Source organism: Cimex lectularius, unplaced genomic scaffold (assembly GCF_000648675.2).
Source record: "Cimex lectularius strain Harlan isolate CLEC.00 unplaced genomic scaffold, Clec_2.1 scaffold186, whole genome shotgun sequence".
Classification (NCBI taxonomy): Eukaryota; Metazoa; Arthropoda; class Insecta; order Hemiptera; family Cimicidae; genus Cimex; species Cimex lectularius.
The window spans coordinates 385290-399318 of NW_019392979.1; the positions used below are offsets into that span (position 1 = coordinate 385290).

General features: G+C 33.4%; 1 protein-coding gene and 1 long non-coding RNA gene across 5 annotated transcripts in view; one reads left to right on the forward strand and one right to left on the reverse strand.

The window, feature by feature from the left end:
- The window catches only part of LOC106665246, a 255348-nt gene that overhangs the window by 202289 nt on the left and 39030 nt on the right, over window positions 1-14029 (reverse strand). The window lies entirely within an intron of this gene.
- LOC106665245 overlaps window positions 1-14029 on the forward strand; it is a 95809-nt gene that overhangs the window by 47474 nt on the left and 34306 nt on the right. For all 4 annotated transcript variants that reach the window (XM_014391533.2, XM_014391540.2, XM_014391538.2 and 1 more), the window contains one exon: window positions 6695-6733. The gene's annotated coding sequence lies outside the window, so the exon portion shown is untranslated. The remainder of the gene's footprint in view (window positions 1-6694; window positions 6734-14029) is intronic.

The following is a 14029-nucleotide window of genomic DNA, read 5'->3' on the forward strand; positions in this document are numbered from 1 at the left end:
CGTGCGGGCAGATGTTATTGGGTGTCTTTAAAAGCGCAAACTATAGTAAAAAATAACAAAAGACAGAAGGACAACTGGTTTTCATTATTTTAGGTTAAAACTGAAGTGGCAAGAAAATTACTGCCGAACCAGCAAAGACCGAATTCTTTCCTTTCACGGCGCCATTTCCTGGATAACTAGTGACAGGTCGATGAGCCTAAATGGCTATGACATGACCGCCGAGAATTACCTCATGATCCGCTTTCTTATTGTGTTTCAACGAGGTAAATGCCATGATAGTTTGTACGTGTGTGTTTGGGTGTGTTGGCTTGTTAACAGTTTTCTGGAGGGGGTCAGGGACGGGTCAATCGGATCGCTCAATAATCACGTCTCGGTAGCTTCATCATTCATCGTCAATTCATCCTTCATCAAATCAAGGCGATAAAAAAAGCCAAATAGCTAGTGAAATGGGTTCACCGTTACCCGGGCTTTTAGCAAATCGTAAAATTAACTCGTTGGCCCTGCTACTCGGGGCAGTTATACAATCTTTGAATCTGTATGTGTCATTAACTATGATTTGCCCAGTGCAATCCTGGACTTGAACGGAATTCCCTAATGCTTTGCAACGAGCGGCATATGAGATAAGGGGAAAAATCCTTGTTTGTACCCCGTAATTTTTTTACTTGGGGCCTGATAAAGAAAACAGCTCTTAATAAATTTACAGCCTCTGTTAAAAATTTAAGACCGAACTTTTACGACATTCGGAGGTCCTAAATCTAACGATAAATAAAAGTCTCTAGTTAAAAATACTTTTATATCAAGGAACCAAATTAATTTCAGTCGGTTGATGGGTAACACAACGTTATTTTCCAATAAGTTCATCTACCCATATGTTTTTATTTATTTTTATTTTATTTTTAAATAAGCATGATACCTTCAACCAGCCGATTTCGTTAAAAGAGAAAGTGTTCTTCCTTTGAGACAACGGCGTAGTCACATGCTTCGGGACGGAGAAAACAAAAGCTTTCTGAAATAAGGGGGTTTCTCTTGCGGAAAATCGGTCGGGGAAAACTGGCCCAAAGACTGGAAAATGTAAAAGAAAAGGGGGAAAAAAGCAGAAGTCGCAGGGTCATTTTCTAAACTATGAATCATTTGGATATCACTCACAGTTCAACACAACAATGGCGACTAATTTTGAATGCGATATCTCCCTCAATACGATCACTAATTACATTTATATCACTGCAAATTGAGATCCCATAATTTTTAATAATATTTTTGAATTCATTTCTGGTTAGTTTTGTATTATACTTATATGTTTTTTTAATCTATACTATTACTCTCAATATAACACACATACATACAATCTCTCATTCACGTACTCCCTCACTTAATCTGTCTGTCTATCTATCTGTCTGTCTGTTAATAAATTTACAACCTTTGTTAAAAATTCATCTCTCTCTCGCTCTTTCTTTCTCTCTCTCTCTTTCTTTCTTTCTTTCTCTCTTTTTCCCGCCCTTGCCCACTCTCTCTACTGTTTCTCTCTCTCGCTCTCTATTTATCTGTCATTATGCCTCTCTCTATTTACCTTTCGTTTTGAACAATAACATATAAATACATACGTACTATTTGTAATCAGTATTTTTCCCAGACCAGTATGATCCATCCCACCTATTGTCAATATTACATCGATATCAGAGAGGACCAGAATCATTAGATCCAACTTTTGCATTTAACGATTAATCGTGTTGAATAATAATGCTAATTAAAGAAGTGAGACTAGTGAGTGGACGAGGGTAATAATTAGTTATAAAAACACCGCCAACGCAAGCTTCAGATTACACGGCGGAAGTTCGCAATTATTACTTTTTGTTGCTTTTCCGGCTAACGTGCTCATTTTGAAATCCTTTCCTAACGGACTGTCGATTTTTATTCCTAAAGCTTGTTGTTTTATTTAGTAAAATGTTCGGAGAAATAAATAATTTATAGCAAGCTTTAAATCCGGATTGTAAAATTCTACTAATTTCAAGGTTATCTTTGGGCAAATTACAGAAAATTTCTTTTCAGAAATGTCGGCTGTCACAAAGCAATTAGTCCTATTTAGATCGTACCGTAGTGGCCCATTTTGAAAAGTCAGGGTCAACTCTCAAAAGTCAAAAATTTCACTACGTGCAACGGAAATATCTCAGCAACTGCTAATTTTTGATTTTCTCGTTGATCAGAAATGCCGAGCTGCGGCCTCCGAACGGAACCCTCGATCCTGGAAGTGGAATTGTGTTAACAAGAATATCGGGTCGGATTGGAATGCGCGACCAGTCGACTACCGTTAGTTAGGACCTAACTTTGTGGGTTACACGCCCCTCCCCTTCTAATTCTTCTTCATTTTTTTATCTTCCTTGATCCAAAAAGAAACGGAAGGGAAATAGAAGAAAAACACAACAAAACTACAAAAGGATAATTGCACCTAAAGACATCATATAAATCACGTTCCGAGTGATTAAACGCTTAAGGAGGTACGTATTATTTATTCCAGACCCCTTTCAATTACTTCAGAAGAGAGGGTTATTAAATAAGAAACAGATAACTATTTAGTTTTTTTTTTTCATTTAACTTCTCTTATTTTCATAACTCTCCAGGAAGATGTTATCCGGCCGGAGGCTCTGTGTAAGCCATTACAGATCGTCCCTGACAAATTACAGCCTCTAATAACACTAGATTAGATAAGGCGTTGGTATTACGTTTATTAGACGTTTAAATTCAAGTCCGTACATTTTAAATACGGCCTTTCTTTTCAATTAAATAAATCCCCATAACGAGCCAGGAGAATAAAAGTCTTCCCTCTGTCCCACTTTCCAGATGCCGGAGTGCCCGGAAGATACTTTAAATTGTCTTTACAGACCAGAGACGCTCGAGGGAGAAATACCTTTACAACTAGGGTGTGCCTTAAAAAGTCAGCGTAGCAGAGCGTGAAATCTCAAATGACACAGTAAAAATAAAAGTTTTGCAAATTTTGCAATATCTGCAAGGCACTCTCAACAAATTTTTGCATATTTTCAACAGGGAATACAAAAACTTCTACTACCTTCAATATTAGGATAACAAAGAGTACTGCGAAACCGCCCAGACTAAACCTAACAGTCTGAAATGTTTCAAAACTTTCTGTATCGATATCAGCTTCCGTCCTTAACATTACACGCAACAAGCATAGGACAGACGAGACAACCTTAACAGAAGACTTGGACAACTACGAAGACTTCTAGGACCGAAATCCGTCTTGATGTCAAAACTTGACTAAACATATACAAGACTTTACTGTGACCATTTTGCACATATGGAATGGAATAGTAAGGTTATACCAAGCCACCCAAAATCCAGGGCATCTTTTCTTCCAATCAAAAGCCCTCAGACAAAATTCTGATAGCTCTTTCAGTCACTAACTCACAATGCACAACGACATCCACCTTCCTTTTGTCAACGAACTGATCCGTTCTAGATTCCAAACATACTTCCACAGTTTGACACTTCCTCTCGATCCATACGCAGTTTATACAAACGAGGATGCATCGATGTCCACCAATTGAGAAGTCATCATTAAAGGATTATTAAAACGTGTAATTGTCTCCCTTTTATCTTAAACCTGACATACCTCATCCATCTTGTTTAGTTAAAGGCAAATGTTAGGAAAACATAAACAGCGAGCCCTAACTCTTTAAATTCCTCAAAGTTTTCTTTCAGTGAGAATTCTTTCTGCTCTATTTGGTTTTGGGTTCTCATTGGTTTTGCAAATTCCATGCTTGTCTTCTGAATGTTTTAAAAGCAAAATAATGCAGCGAGATCAGGTAAGCAAGAAATAAACTATGTGGATTAGCAAAATATGTCATTTTCTTCTAATTCACAAATATTTCATTACTTTCGAAATCTCATTTTTAAATACAAAAATATACCTATTAACCACATACTGTTTCATAAGGGTCACATTTGGTTTAAATTTCCAACCAAATTTACCAAATTGCCGACAGATTATAACATTACTACCAGAATATATANTTTAATTCGTTTTAGTGTGTGCCAATGGTTAATTACACCTGCGATTCTCTGAATATGTTGTTAAAACATAAAAACGTATATCGTGCTGTTTATCTTTATAATACAAAGATAATGCATTTCTTTCGTGTATCAATCAACTGTATCTCTAAAAAAATTTATTCTCTTTGTTCCTAACAAATAATTCCTAGCTGCCATATTATTTGTCTAAATAATAAGAAGATAAATGGAGTTCGAACATTTACCAAAATAGTTAATTTAATATCGTTTTTAAAAATATAGTGTTTAATACGTAAATCGGATATTTCTAAACTGACACAATACACAAAACATATCTCCCGTGATGCAAAACATTTTAAAAAAAATTTGCATAAAACGAAACGCCCACGCCCTGGGTAATTGACACTCCGACATCTCAACTCTGAAAAGACTTCTACGAAAAACAGTATGAGCGTTCCAAAGATTTTTTGACCATAAATAACTGGATAACACATCGTTGATAAAGAGTGAAAGGTCGGGGTGGAAATTATCAATGTTGACGACCTCCCAAATATTTTAGAGTTAATGAGACTTAATTACCCCGTTGTTGATAGTTAAGGAAAACCATTGACAGGCCTATCTGCTGTGAGAAGACACAAAGAAACGAGCGCATGTACGCTCTCTTCTTTTTCACTCTATATCTCTCACTCACGCTCTCTCTCTCTCTCTCTCACTCTCTCTCTTCTCTGTCCTTCTCTTTCTTTTCTCTGTCTCTCTCTCTCTTCTCTGTCCTTCTCTTTCTTTTCTCTGTCTCTCTCTGTCTCTCTCTCTCTCTCTCTCCCTCTCTCTCTCTCCCTCCCTCTCTCTCTCTTTCTTACACACACACGCACGCACGTCGCTGCTGAGCTAAAAGTTTACGTACACCCGTACCATATAAATTTGTTCGTGCAATCGTTAATGTACAAGTGGAAATATTAAGTCAAGGCAGTCCAGTTTGTTGCATACAACAAGGGACATCCTTGTTTGGCTATCGAACGGCTTTTTTCTAAGCGAGGAGTGCCCTTATTTCATACAGGTGTGGATAAATATTATGAAAAGAACATTCCCTTATAGGGGGAATTTGTTTATTAAAATCCGGAATAGACAAGGGAAACAGCATTAATCATTATTTCAATATGAATCTTTTTCAATATTATTTTCTTTTAAATTCACTTTTTCCTCGACTTTTGTTAAAATCAAATATCGAAAAAATTTGGATCACGCGAGACCAAAGATAATCCATGATGATCGTAGATCGTTCAAAAAATTCATATTTATATATCTTTAACTTTATACTTTTATGCGTCGAATGATTGTAAAACAAACAAGATTGCAGCGAGAACAGGCGGACCGAAACCTTACATACGAACATTTTTTTCCACCTGTCGCACAATATTGCCGGTGAATAGGATTGGACAAAAGTCAAAAACCATTTGCACCAAGAAAATTGTAAATTATAATTTGATATATTGTATTTATTTATTATACTTTGAACCAAAACGCTGCAAATTATTGCACAAATTTTTATGAATGGTAGCCGTTCCAACCCGTCATGTAAATAAGAAATGAACCATTTAGTCAGAGCTATGCTAACATTTTAAAAAAATGTAATAAAACAACATACAAAAGAAAATAGAATTGAAATTAAAGGTTTTCAGTACCATCACAGACTGTAGGACGATTTATTTATCAGTGACCTTGCCTTTTTTAAAATTTCCCCCAAGTAGAGGTGTACTAAATATCTTCCATGCCGGCGTATCTGCAACTGTCCTGTAAGCGGAGGTGTCTACTAAACAGAGGACTCCCTAATCGGAAGTTTCACTGAATTTAAGTTTATCAGTTTTTATGCACAACTAATTTTTTTATTTCTTTTACATTTATATGACTTTTTAAGACAACTTTTAGCAAAAATTAGTGTGCAACTAGACATGGTTGACCCAACGATCATCAGACATTTCAAGACTTTCTGGATCGTTTTGTATAGTACGATGCTTTGTAGCTTTTTCCCTAGGAATATTTTAAATTGAGGCGAGACCGAGCGGACCGAACTGCACAATTTACAACGGTACATAATGTCAAAATCCTTTACGGCATTCGGTAGGATATGTATGTCTTAGAAACAACTCGTTCATATTTTTTTGAAAATTCCTTCTATTAGGTCATATTTTTTTTTACATCAAATCTTTTGAAAAGAAAAGTCGAAGCTTAATAATATAATAATATAATTCCACTGAATTTAAAAGATACCAAAAATATTAATATTAAAATATTGTAAGTGTAAAAACAAATATTGAAATATTATTTTTACTTGTTCCAGCAAAAGTTAGCTTAACAAACAAGAACACCTTGCTTTTTTTTTCATTTATACGAATTATTAGTTCTTCACTACCATAAATTCGTTGTTTTATCTAAGAGAGACTGACCTTGTGCTATACATATAATATGCAGGGTCCGTCCATTGTCGCTGTTATATCCGTAACTTACGATAAAACTTGATTTAAACATAAAGCATTTTTTCAAGTATGAGTTTATCCTTAATTATTCCATTTTTGTTATATGAAACATTTTTTAAGAAGACGTTTTATGGTTTACCCAGCCTCGTCGTCAATATATTTTCGATTGTACAATTTTTCATGTTTCTTTTTTGTTTCAGGCCACATTTTCATAACAACAGGACCTTAACTAGCATATCGTAAGTGTTTTACCATTTTGCGTTTTCTACACTGACCTTCCGACGTTTCCTGTGTAGATTTTTTTCTCTCTTTTGTGCAAGAGTTACAGTCTGGAGGATAGTGATAGTGAGTGCCCAGGAAGGATTGTGATGCAAACCCCAGAACGTCCTTGGACATTTTCTACCCTTTCTACTTGTAACCATTCCAGGAGTGTGCCTCCTATCTACCGGCGATATCCGCGTCCTTTTCTCAAAAATGCGATAGCGGTTATTGTTCAATAAATAACGACTGTGTTTTGTAACATTTTTTTGTTCTTTTAAATGGGACAAGGGGCAATTATACGCCTAATCCGAGATCCGAGATAGCAATTTCAAGGTTAATAATAAGATTTAACGCCAATGGATATCGCATCGAAATTTATTTCTGCGTTCCCTTATTGCAATAACGGTTCATGTTAATAGTCAAAAATGTTCACAACTCGTACGAACTATTTTTATTTTGTCGTTTATTGAATATTTTTGCATAATAATTACGCATTTTAATATAACATAATTATCTAAAGGAGCTCAGGCGAATATGGTGTGTGAGGTCATGCCTCAGCTCGAGCGCGACAATTTTTGCCGTGTCACTGACGAAACATAAAGTCACGCGTTTTCAACCAACTTTTCTTTTAATATATATTAATAACTTAATTTTATCTAAGCTCGGAATATAGGTTTTTAGATCGATCTTCGTCAGACATTTAAATTGTTATTCCCATTTCAGCTAATTATCCAAAAACAATGACGTAAACAAACGGACACAATAGAATTTTCTTGCAACAATCTTCCATTGTTTAAACCGCCTATGACCAAAATTTCTGGACGCAGCTAGTTTTCCCTTTCCTGAAAAATAAATTTTTCCGAAGTATTCGGATTGTGTAACGAAATATGGGCCTCATTTGAGAAAAAAAGTCAGTGCCATTTACATTTCCAATCTAGTAAACCTAAAGAAATGCCAAAATTGAAAACTCCACCTTGTTTTAAAGAAGCAGGCCTGGCTTTTCCTTTCAACGCAAAACAGATATCCTGGCTATGCAGGAATTATATTAAACAGAAAGTAAAAAACATCCTTCACAAAAATACTGGGGTGACTAATTGGGGCAAAATAGAGGCAATTAAGTTGTTATAGAGCTAATCGACAAAAAAATTATTTCCTGCAAGTATGCTACCATCGCCTATATTGACCTTTTTTTGAAAGTGCTATATATGTTGGGCAAACGCAGTAGTTTTACAGAAACTAACTATGACATGTCATCGATCATTGTCAACTTTAATTCAGATTATGAACTTAATGAATATTTATTAATTTGTATAATTTTATTAAAATGTAAAATTTTTGTGTGATTAAAATTTTTCCTTTCACCATGAATATGTACTAGACCACGCATAAAATGCATAGGTTTAAAAGTTAATTATTAGTTGGGTGATGTTTCTGAAGTTCATCCTGTGTATTTTAGTATATTTAGCGGTATATGGCGTATTTAAAGTTTTTTAGTGCATATTGTATGGCATATTTGAACATTTTTGTTCCATATAAGTCCGGGCTTCAATCATGACTATGCTTAAGTGTTATAATATGAAAAATATTTAATAAAACTGACTGGGTTTCTTTCTAAGAAAATAGCTCAAATGGCAGTTTGCCTCAACCGAATCCTATCAAATGTTTATTAGAGTTTCTTTGGGTCACGATTTCTTTCAATAGTATGTGAGATAATCTAGTAATATATAAAATTTCTTTAACAACTTAGGATACTCTATTTAAAGTTTGTTATTTCCCATCTTTGCAACATTTCTGTCGCGTCACCAATCAAATAGGCTTTGTGTTGTCTTGGCGTCCAAATAATTGTTTACAAATAGTTTTCATAATTTCTGTTGACCATTACAACTCAGGTTTTACTGAACTTTACCAACGATGGCAAAGCAAGTCTATTAAGTTCTCTGTAAAATTAAATTACCAAAAGGATAGCCTTATTCCTTAACTATTTCAATATGTTAACACAATCTTCAGTTGGTTTAATACGTTTCTTACGTGAACAAACGTCTTCAGGAGGTTATCCCACGTGTCAAATTAGACTAAAAATCACTATTTTTCAAAGTCTGATTCTCAATTATATTCGGGATATTTCACTTTCAAGTTACTTCAACCTTTCACAACTTAAATTCCATAAAGTCCCCTGTATGTCATGAAATTTTAGCCCTATAGTAAATTTGCTTACACCATTGGAAAGAGAATGAAAACCCATAAGTTTCATGTTGTTTAGTTTAACCAAAAGCAGACAAAATAGAAAATTACTCAGAATATAAATTTTGCAAGTTTTCAAAATTCTTGTCTAAGAATTAAGTAAGATTTTCATGGTTCTGTAAACACTAATAGAAAGGGCGCTTAGACCAAAGGTGCCCCTAGGTGATAAGCAATACAGCTTAATTTATGAAAGGTCAGTTACCACCTATGTAAAATTTGATTTTTCGGCTACAAACGGTTAAAACGGTTAGTCATTAATATTTTGAAACGTCTATTAAAAATGATGAAAACAATGCAAAGTAAACAAAAGACTCTTGGATAAAAAACGAAAGAAGTGAAAAAAAACATGGACCAGTGAAATAAAGGTAAACAGTATAGAATCTTTAAGAAGATTTGAAAATTTAATGTTTTTGAAGCGTTTTGATAATTAATTGTATATGCGATATAACTTTAATGTTATCAAAATGTTATCATTTAACAGAAAAATGAACTAATATTGCTATGGACATGTTTTCAACTATCCTGTGTGATCAATCAATATACCAATTGACCCACGGCGTAAAATAATTTAAAAAAAATACGATAGGTTTGTTAATACCAAACATGTGCCTCCTTAATGTTAAAGTGAATCAGTTCACAAAATGGTTTTATTTACATTTCAGGCCATTTAAAAAACGATTACGAATCACTTTCCACACATGCTCGAAATAGCTTCCGTATTGATTTGAAATTATCGGGTCACAAAAAATGAGGAATTCGACCGAATTAAAAGACGTAATTGAATCAGTTGTGTCTTTTACGTTATTAGGCTTTTAAATAAACAAATTTTCGTATTGAAATATGCGAATTTCCTGTATGTTTATCAAAGGTATTTTTTTGCATAATATCGACTCCTAAAGTTAAATACCCGGCGGGTACGCCTCTCCTCGCACCGGCTGCAGGTTGTGTAACGTTACGGGCGTTGACTCTTTGTTCTCCATTCTCGTTTTAATCTTTACAACTTCTCAGCATACTTGCTCGACACCGAGATACCATTATCAGCTAACAAGGCATAATTTATGCTGGGTTTAACCAGCGGAAGCTACAACAGACTTCCTTTACACCGAGGAAGTTAATGGAGCGTGAGCGGAATCCGTAACATCCAATTGTCAATTCAATGTATGTCAAGAACGTAACGTAACGTTTGTTCAATAAAGTCGAAATGCAACGTCTAACCATAAATTCGTTAAGTTAAACAAGATTGATTTGTGGCCAAATTAATTTTACCATCAAGACAAGATCAAAATTATATATCTTATAGTAAGATGTCTTTCCTTTATGCCTTAAATAAATATAATCAAAATACGAATAAACTATCAATGAATGTCAAGGCTAAAAAACAAATTTGTTTAAAAATCAAGATCCTTTAGTAGCTACAATCTGCCATACCTTATACACAAAAAACAAAATATGGTTGCTTGAATGGTTAAAATATACCATTAAAAAAAGTATATATTTTAAAGTACGGCGTATGCTAGAGATAAGGGGTACAATTTAGATTTCGATCTTATCTAAGCATAAAAAAGTTCAAATATTAACTTATAACAGTTCTTCCAAAATAAAACCAATAAACCGTAAAGATGCGTGTTAAAATTAAGACGCATTCCAAATTTTTTGATAGCTAAAATTTTTCATTCCTCTAATATGTAATACAAGACTTGTTTAATATTACCATTTTAAAAAAAATTCTAAAAGATGAAGTCTCTGCAATAGATGTGGTTTTCATTTGAGAATACGTTACAAGCTCAACGAAGTATATACTAAAAAGTTCAACCATTAATTTATAATACTTTTTGAACAAAAAGTCGTCGAATTAAAACAGAAAATGTAATGTGTGAAGACAAAAACTATTTGGTTGATTTGTGACAATCTTCGCTTTCCCATCAATAAAAAAATATTTTTTTAAGCAATAAATCTTGGCAAATTGTTTGTAATTTTTAAAATTAAGACGTGTAACAAATTTCAAATATTAACTCATAAACGTTTCTTTCAACAAAAAATATCAACTTTTGGTTTGATGACTACTGTTCCTTCTAATTCATAGTTCTAATCGTCTTAATTTTTTTCCCCAATCAGTAAATCTGGCAGTTTGTGTTTATTTTGCTTCAGAACTTATTTAGAAAATAAACTCATTTTTAGAACGGATTTTATCTCGCATATGTATTTATAATGATCATACCTATCATAATTATGGTGAGAGGTTCGTAAAATAACAATTCTAATAGTTTTATCATCATTACACTTCTTCACAAATCCGGTTGAGATTCAAATATTAACCTATAAACGTTTTACCCGCATAAAAACAAATTAATAGAAATTTATTGTGTGACAAGTCTGAATTGCATTAAGATTAGATATAAATTTCTCCGATGTTTTTAAAACAAACAATTGAAAATAAAATTTCTAACATTTCTAAAGGCAAAGATGCAAGGTAGTTCTCTCAAATCAAATTTATTAAAATTTGCCATACATTTGTTACATAAAACTACACATATTTGATTTGTATTAAACTATTTTTTAACATCATAACTTCCGTAATAAGTAAAACAGTTATTTAGAGTATAAGTTTGTTAATTAAGATTGGATTATCTAGGCACCGAAGAAAAGTTCAAATTTTAATTTATAACAGGATTTCAAGCACGATTAATACTGTCTAACAAAAAAACACATAACCTTTGCCAATACAGAAACTTAAATTATGGTCAAACCAAATCTTTATATTTTATTTACTGAATAGATAAGCATTAGATGAAAATATTCTTTTGGCAAATATGTTGAATACGATAAGTTCTGGAAGTGTTCTAAGATTTCTCACGAAATATCAAAGCGTTAACACTGTTATCACAAAACAAACGTAATTAACATAGTTCCAGGAACAAACACTCTACTGCGTTGTTGCTAATTTTTATAAATCTTTAAAAACGTATCTACATAGCACAAGAAGAAAAACATTAAGTTAATTTTTATTTTCCTGCTTTTATAAACCGAAATATCTTGGGGTCGTAAAAACGTTCCCAGCGATGATTCAGTTCGAATTCCAAAAAGTGAAAGGATTGTGATATAAAAGAATCCAGGTAACTCGACACACTTAACTGGCTGTAAATGTTACGTTTATCGCATTAATTATCTGTATGTCCTTCCGGTTAGAATTATAACTATTCACATATTCAACTGATTTTCTAATTGAGTCATAATACCCATTGTGCAATCGCAGAAGACGTGGAGGAAGTGTCTTAATATAAAGAAGGTAGGGAAGATCTAAAATTTACTCTTTCTGATTCTAAACTATGTTTAAAAAATGAACAGAACTTGTCAAACGCTTGTAGTAAAGTCATTGGTTTTTGAAAGTAACAGGCAGTTTTTGGTAATTGTGCTATTTTTGCTTGGGAGGTCAGGGAGTTGATAAAGTGCTATCGGCAATTTGATCATTAACGATTATTTTCGGTCCGCCTTTTTTCCATGTTTGTCTTTAGTCACATTTAACTGGGCGTGGAACTTGATTATCGTCTAAGGACAAACAGCGAGAACGGCGGCCCAGAGATAGTGAATGTCGAAAACTCTATACGTTATTCAAGCAACCTAGGAAAATTAATCGTTATTATAACTATTTATGATTTCAATGATAAATTCCACGTTCGAATTATAAAAGTAGCTAAGTATGTCATCATGGTGGTAAAAAGCAAGCGGGATAAAAATAAACGAGGCAAAAACCACGTTAATGGTCAATAAAAAGAAAGAGGACATCCTATTCACAGGACAACACTAAAATGGGGACGAAATGATTTGCCCATGCCAGGTTGCGTGAGTTCTGAGAAGAAAACTTCAAAGAAGAAATAACGAAATATTAACTAAATAATTAAAAATAACAATATTACGCCCAAACACGTGTGACCCCTAACGGAGCGAAAACTCGAACCCCCTTACATAATAATATGGGCTAGAAACAAAAGAAAGACAATGTAGAAAAAAGAATGCCCAATATAAAAAAGAAACTAGAGCAAAATTAAAAAAAAAGTTAGGGCATTAAGACAGAAACTAGCCCGGAAAATAAAAATCCAAGAAAAAAGATAGACCAAAAATGTAACCAACTTTTGTATACATGACCTAATATTTCTGAGAAGAAGGATTGAATCGATTACACTGAACTAGGGAACTAGGAAGGTACAATGAGCCAGAAATGGAAATCTGCCTTGGGAGCACAAACCCCGCTTCCTATTATCCCCAACATCTTCATCATCAAATAAAATAGAAAAATAAACAAGAACTAATAGACCAGGAGCAACTCTACATAAAACAGATCCTTGAAACATTTTAAGAAAGTCCACCCTGCTGTGATCACTAGCACACAAAAAACATAATATTAAATATAAATACTCTCATATGATTTAATATTTACTTTACATCCAAGCATATAATAATGTACTTCAGAGTTGTTGACATAATTTTATACTGATAGGAATAGAAGTTTAAAAAAAAATATAAAAAAATTTTTAAAAAACTGGTAAAGGTTGGAAAGTCTTTATGCATAAAGAACAGCTTTAATTTAAAACTAAATATAAAACGTATACATTAAATTTATCAAAGTATAGGTCTATTGCAAAACATTTACCCTTCTTTCAGTGAGGACATGAATTCAGTGGCACACCTTAGGTTTCAAGGTGAAAAACTCGCATCCTTTCACATTCTCGTAATTCGAAAGTGTAATTTTGAAATATGTAAAGTTGACCGGGTAAGAACAGATAACGGTATGTAAGGGATATAAGGTACTTTCTGCTGTTTTACCTCCAACACGAAAAATTTACCGATGTAATTGTATTAAATCGAAATTATTGTCAATTTACATAGTTTTACGTAGACGTAGTAATTAAATAAAATATCTAAATATCTAATTTTAATAACTTATACTTAGAAGACTGGTCAATGATATAAGCCGGGGGGGCATGATGATGTCTCCTTTCATTTATTGACCACAGTTAAGTTTGATCAAAGAGAGT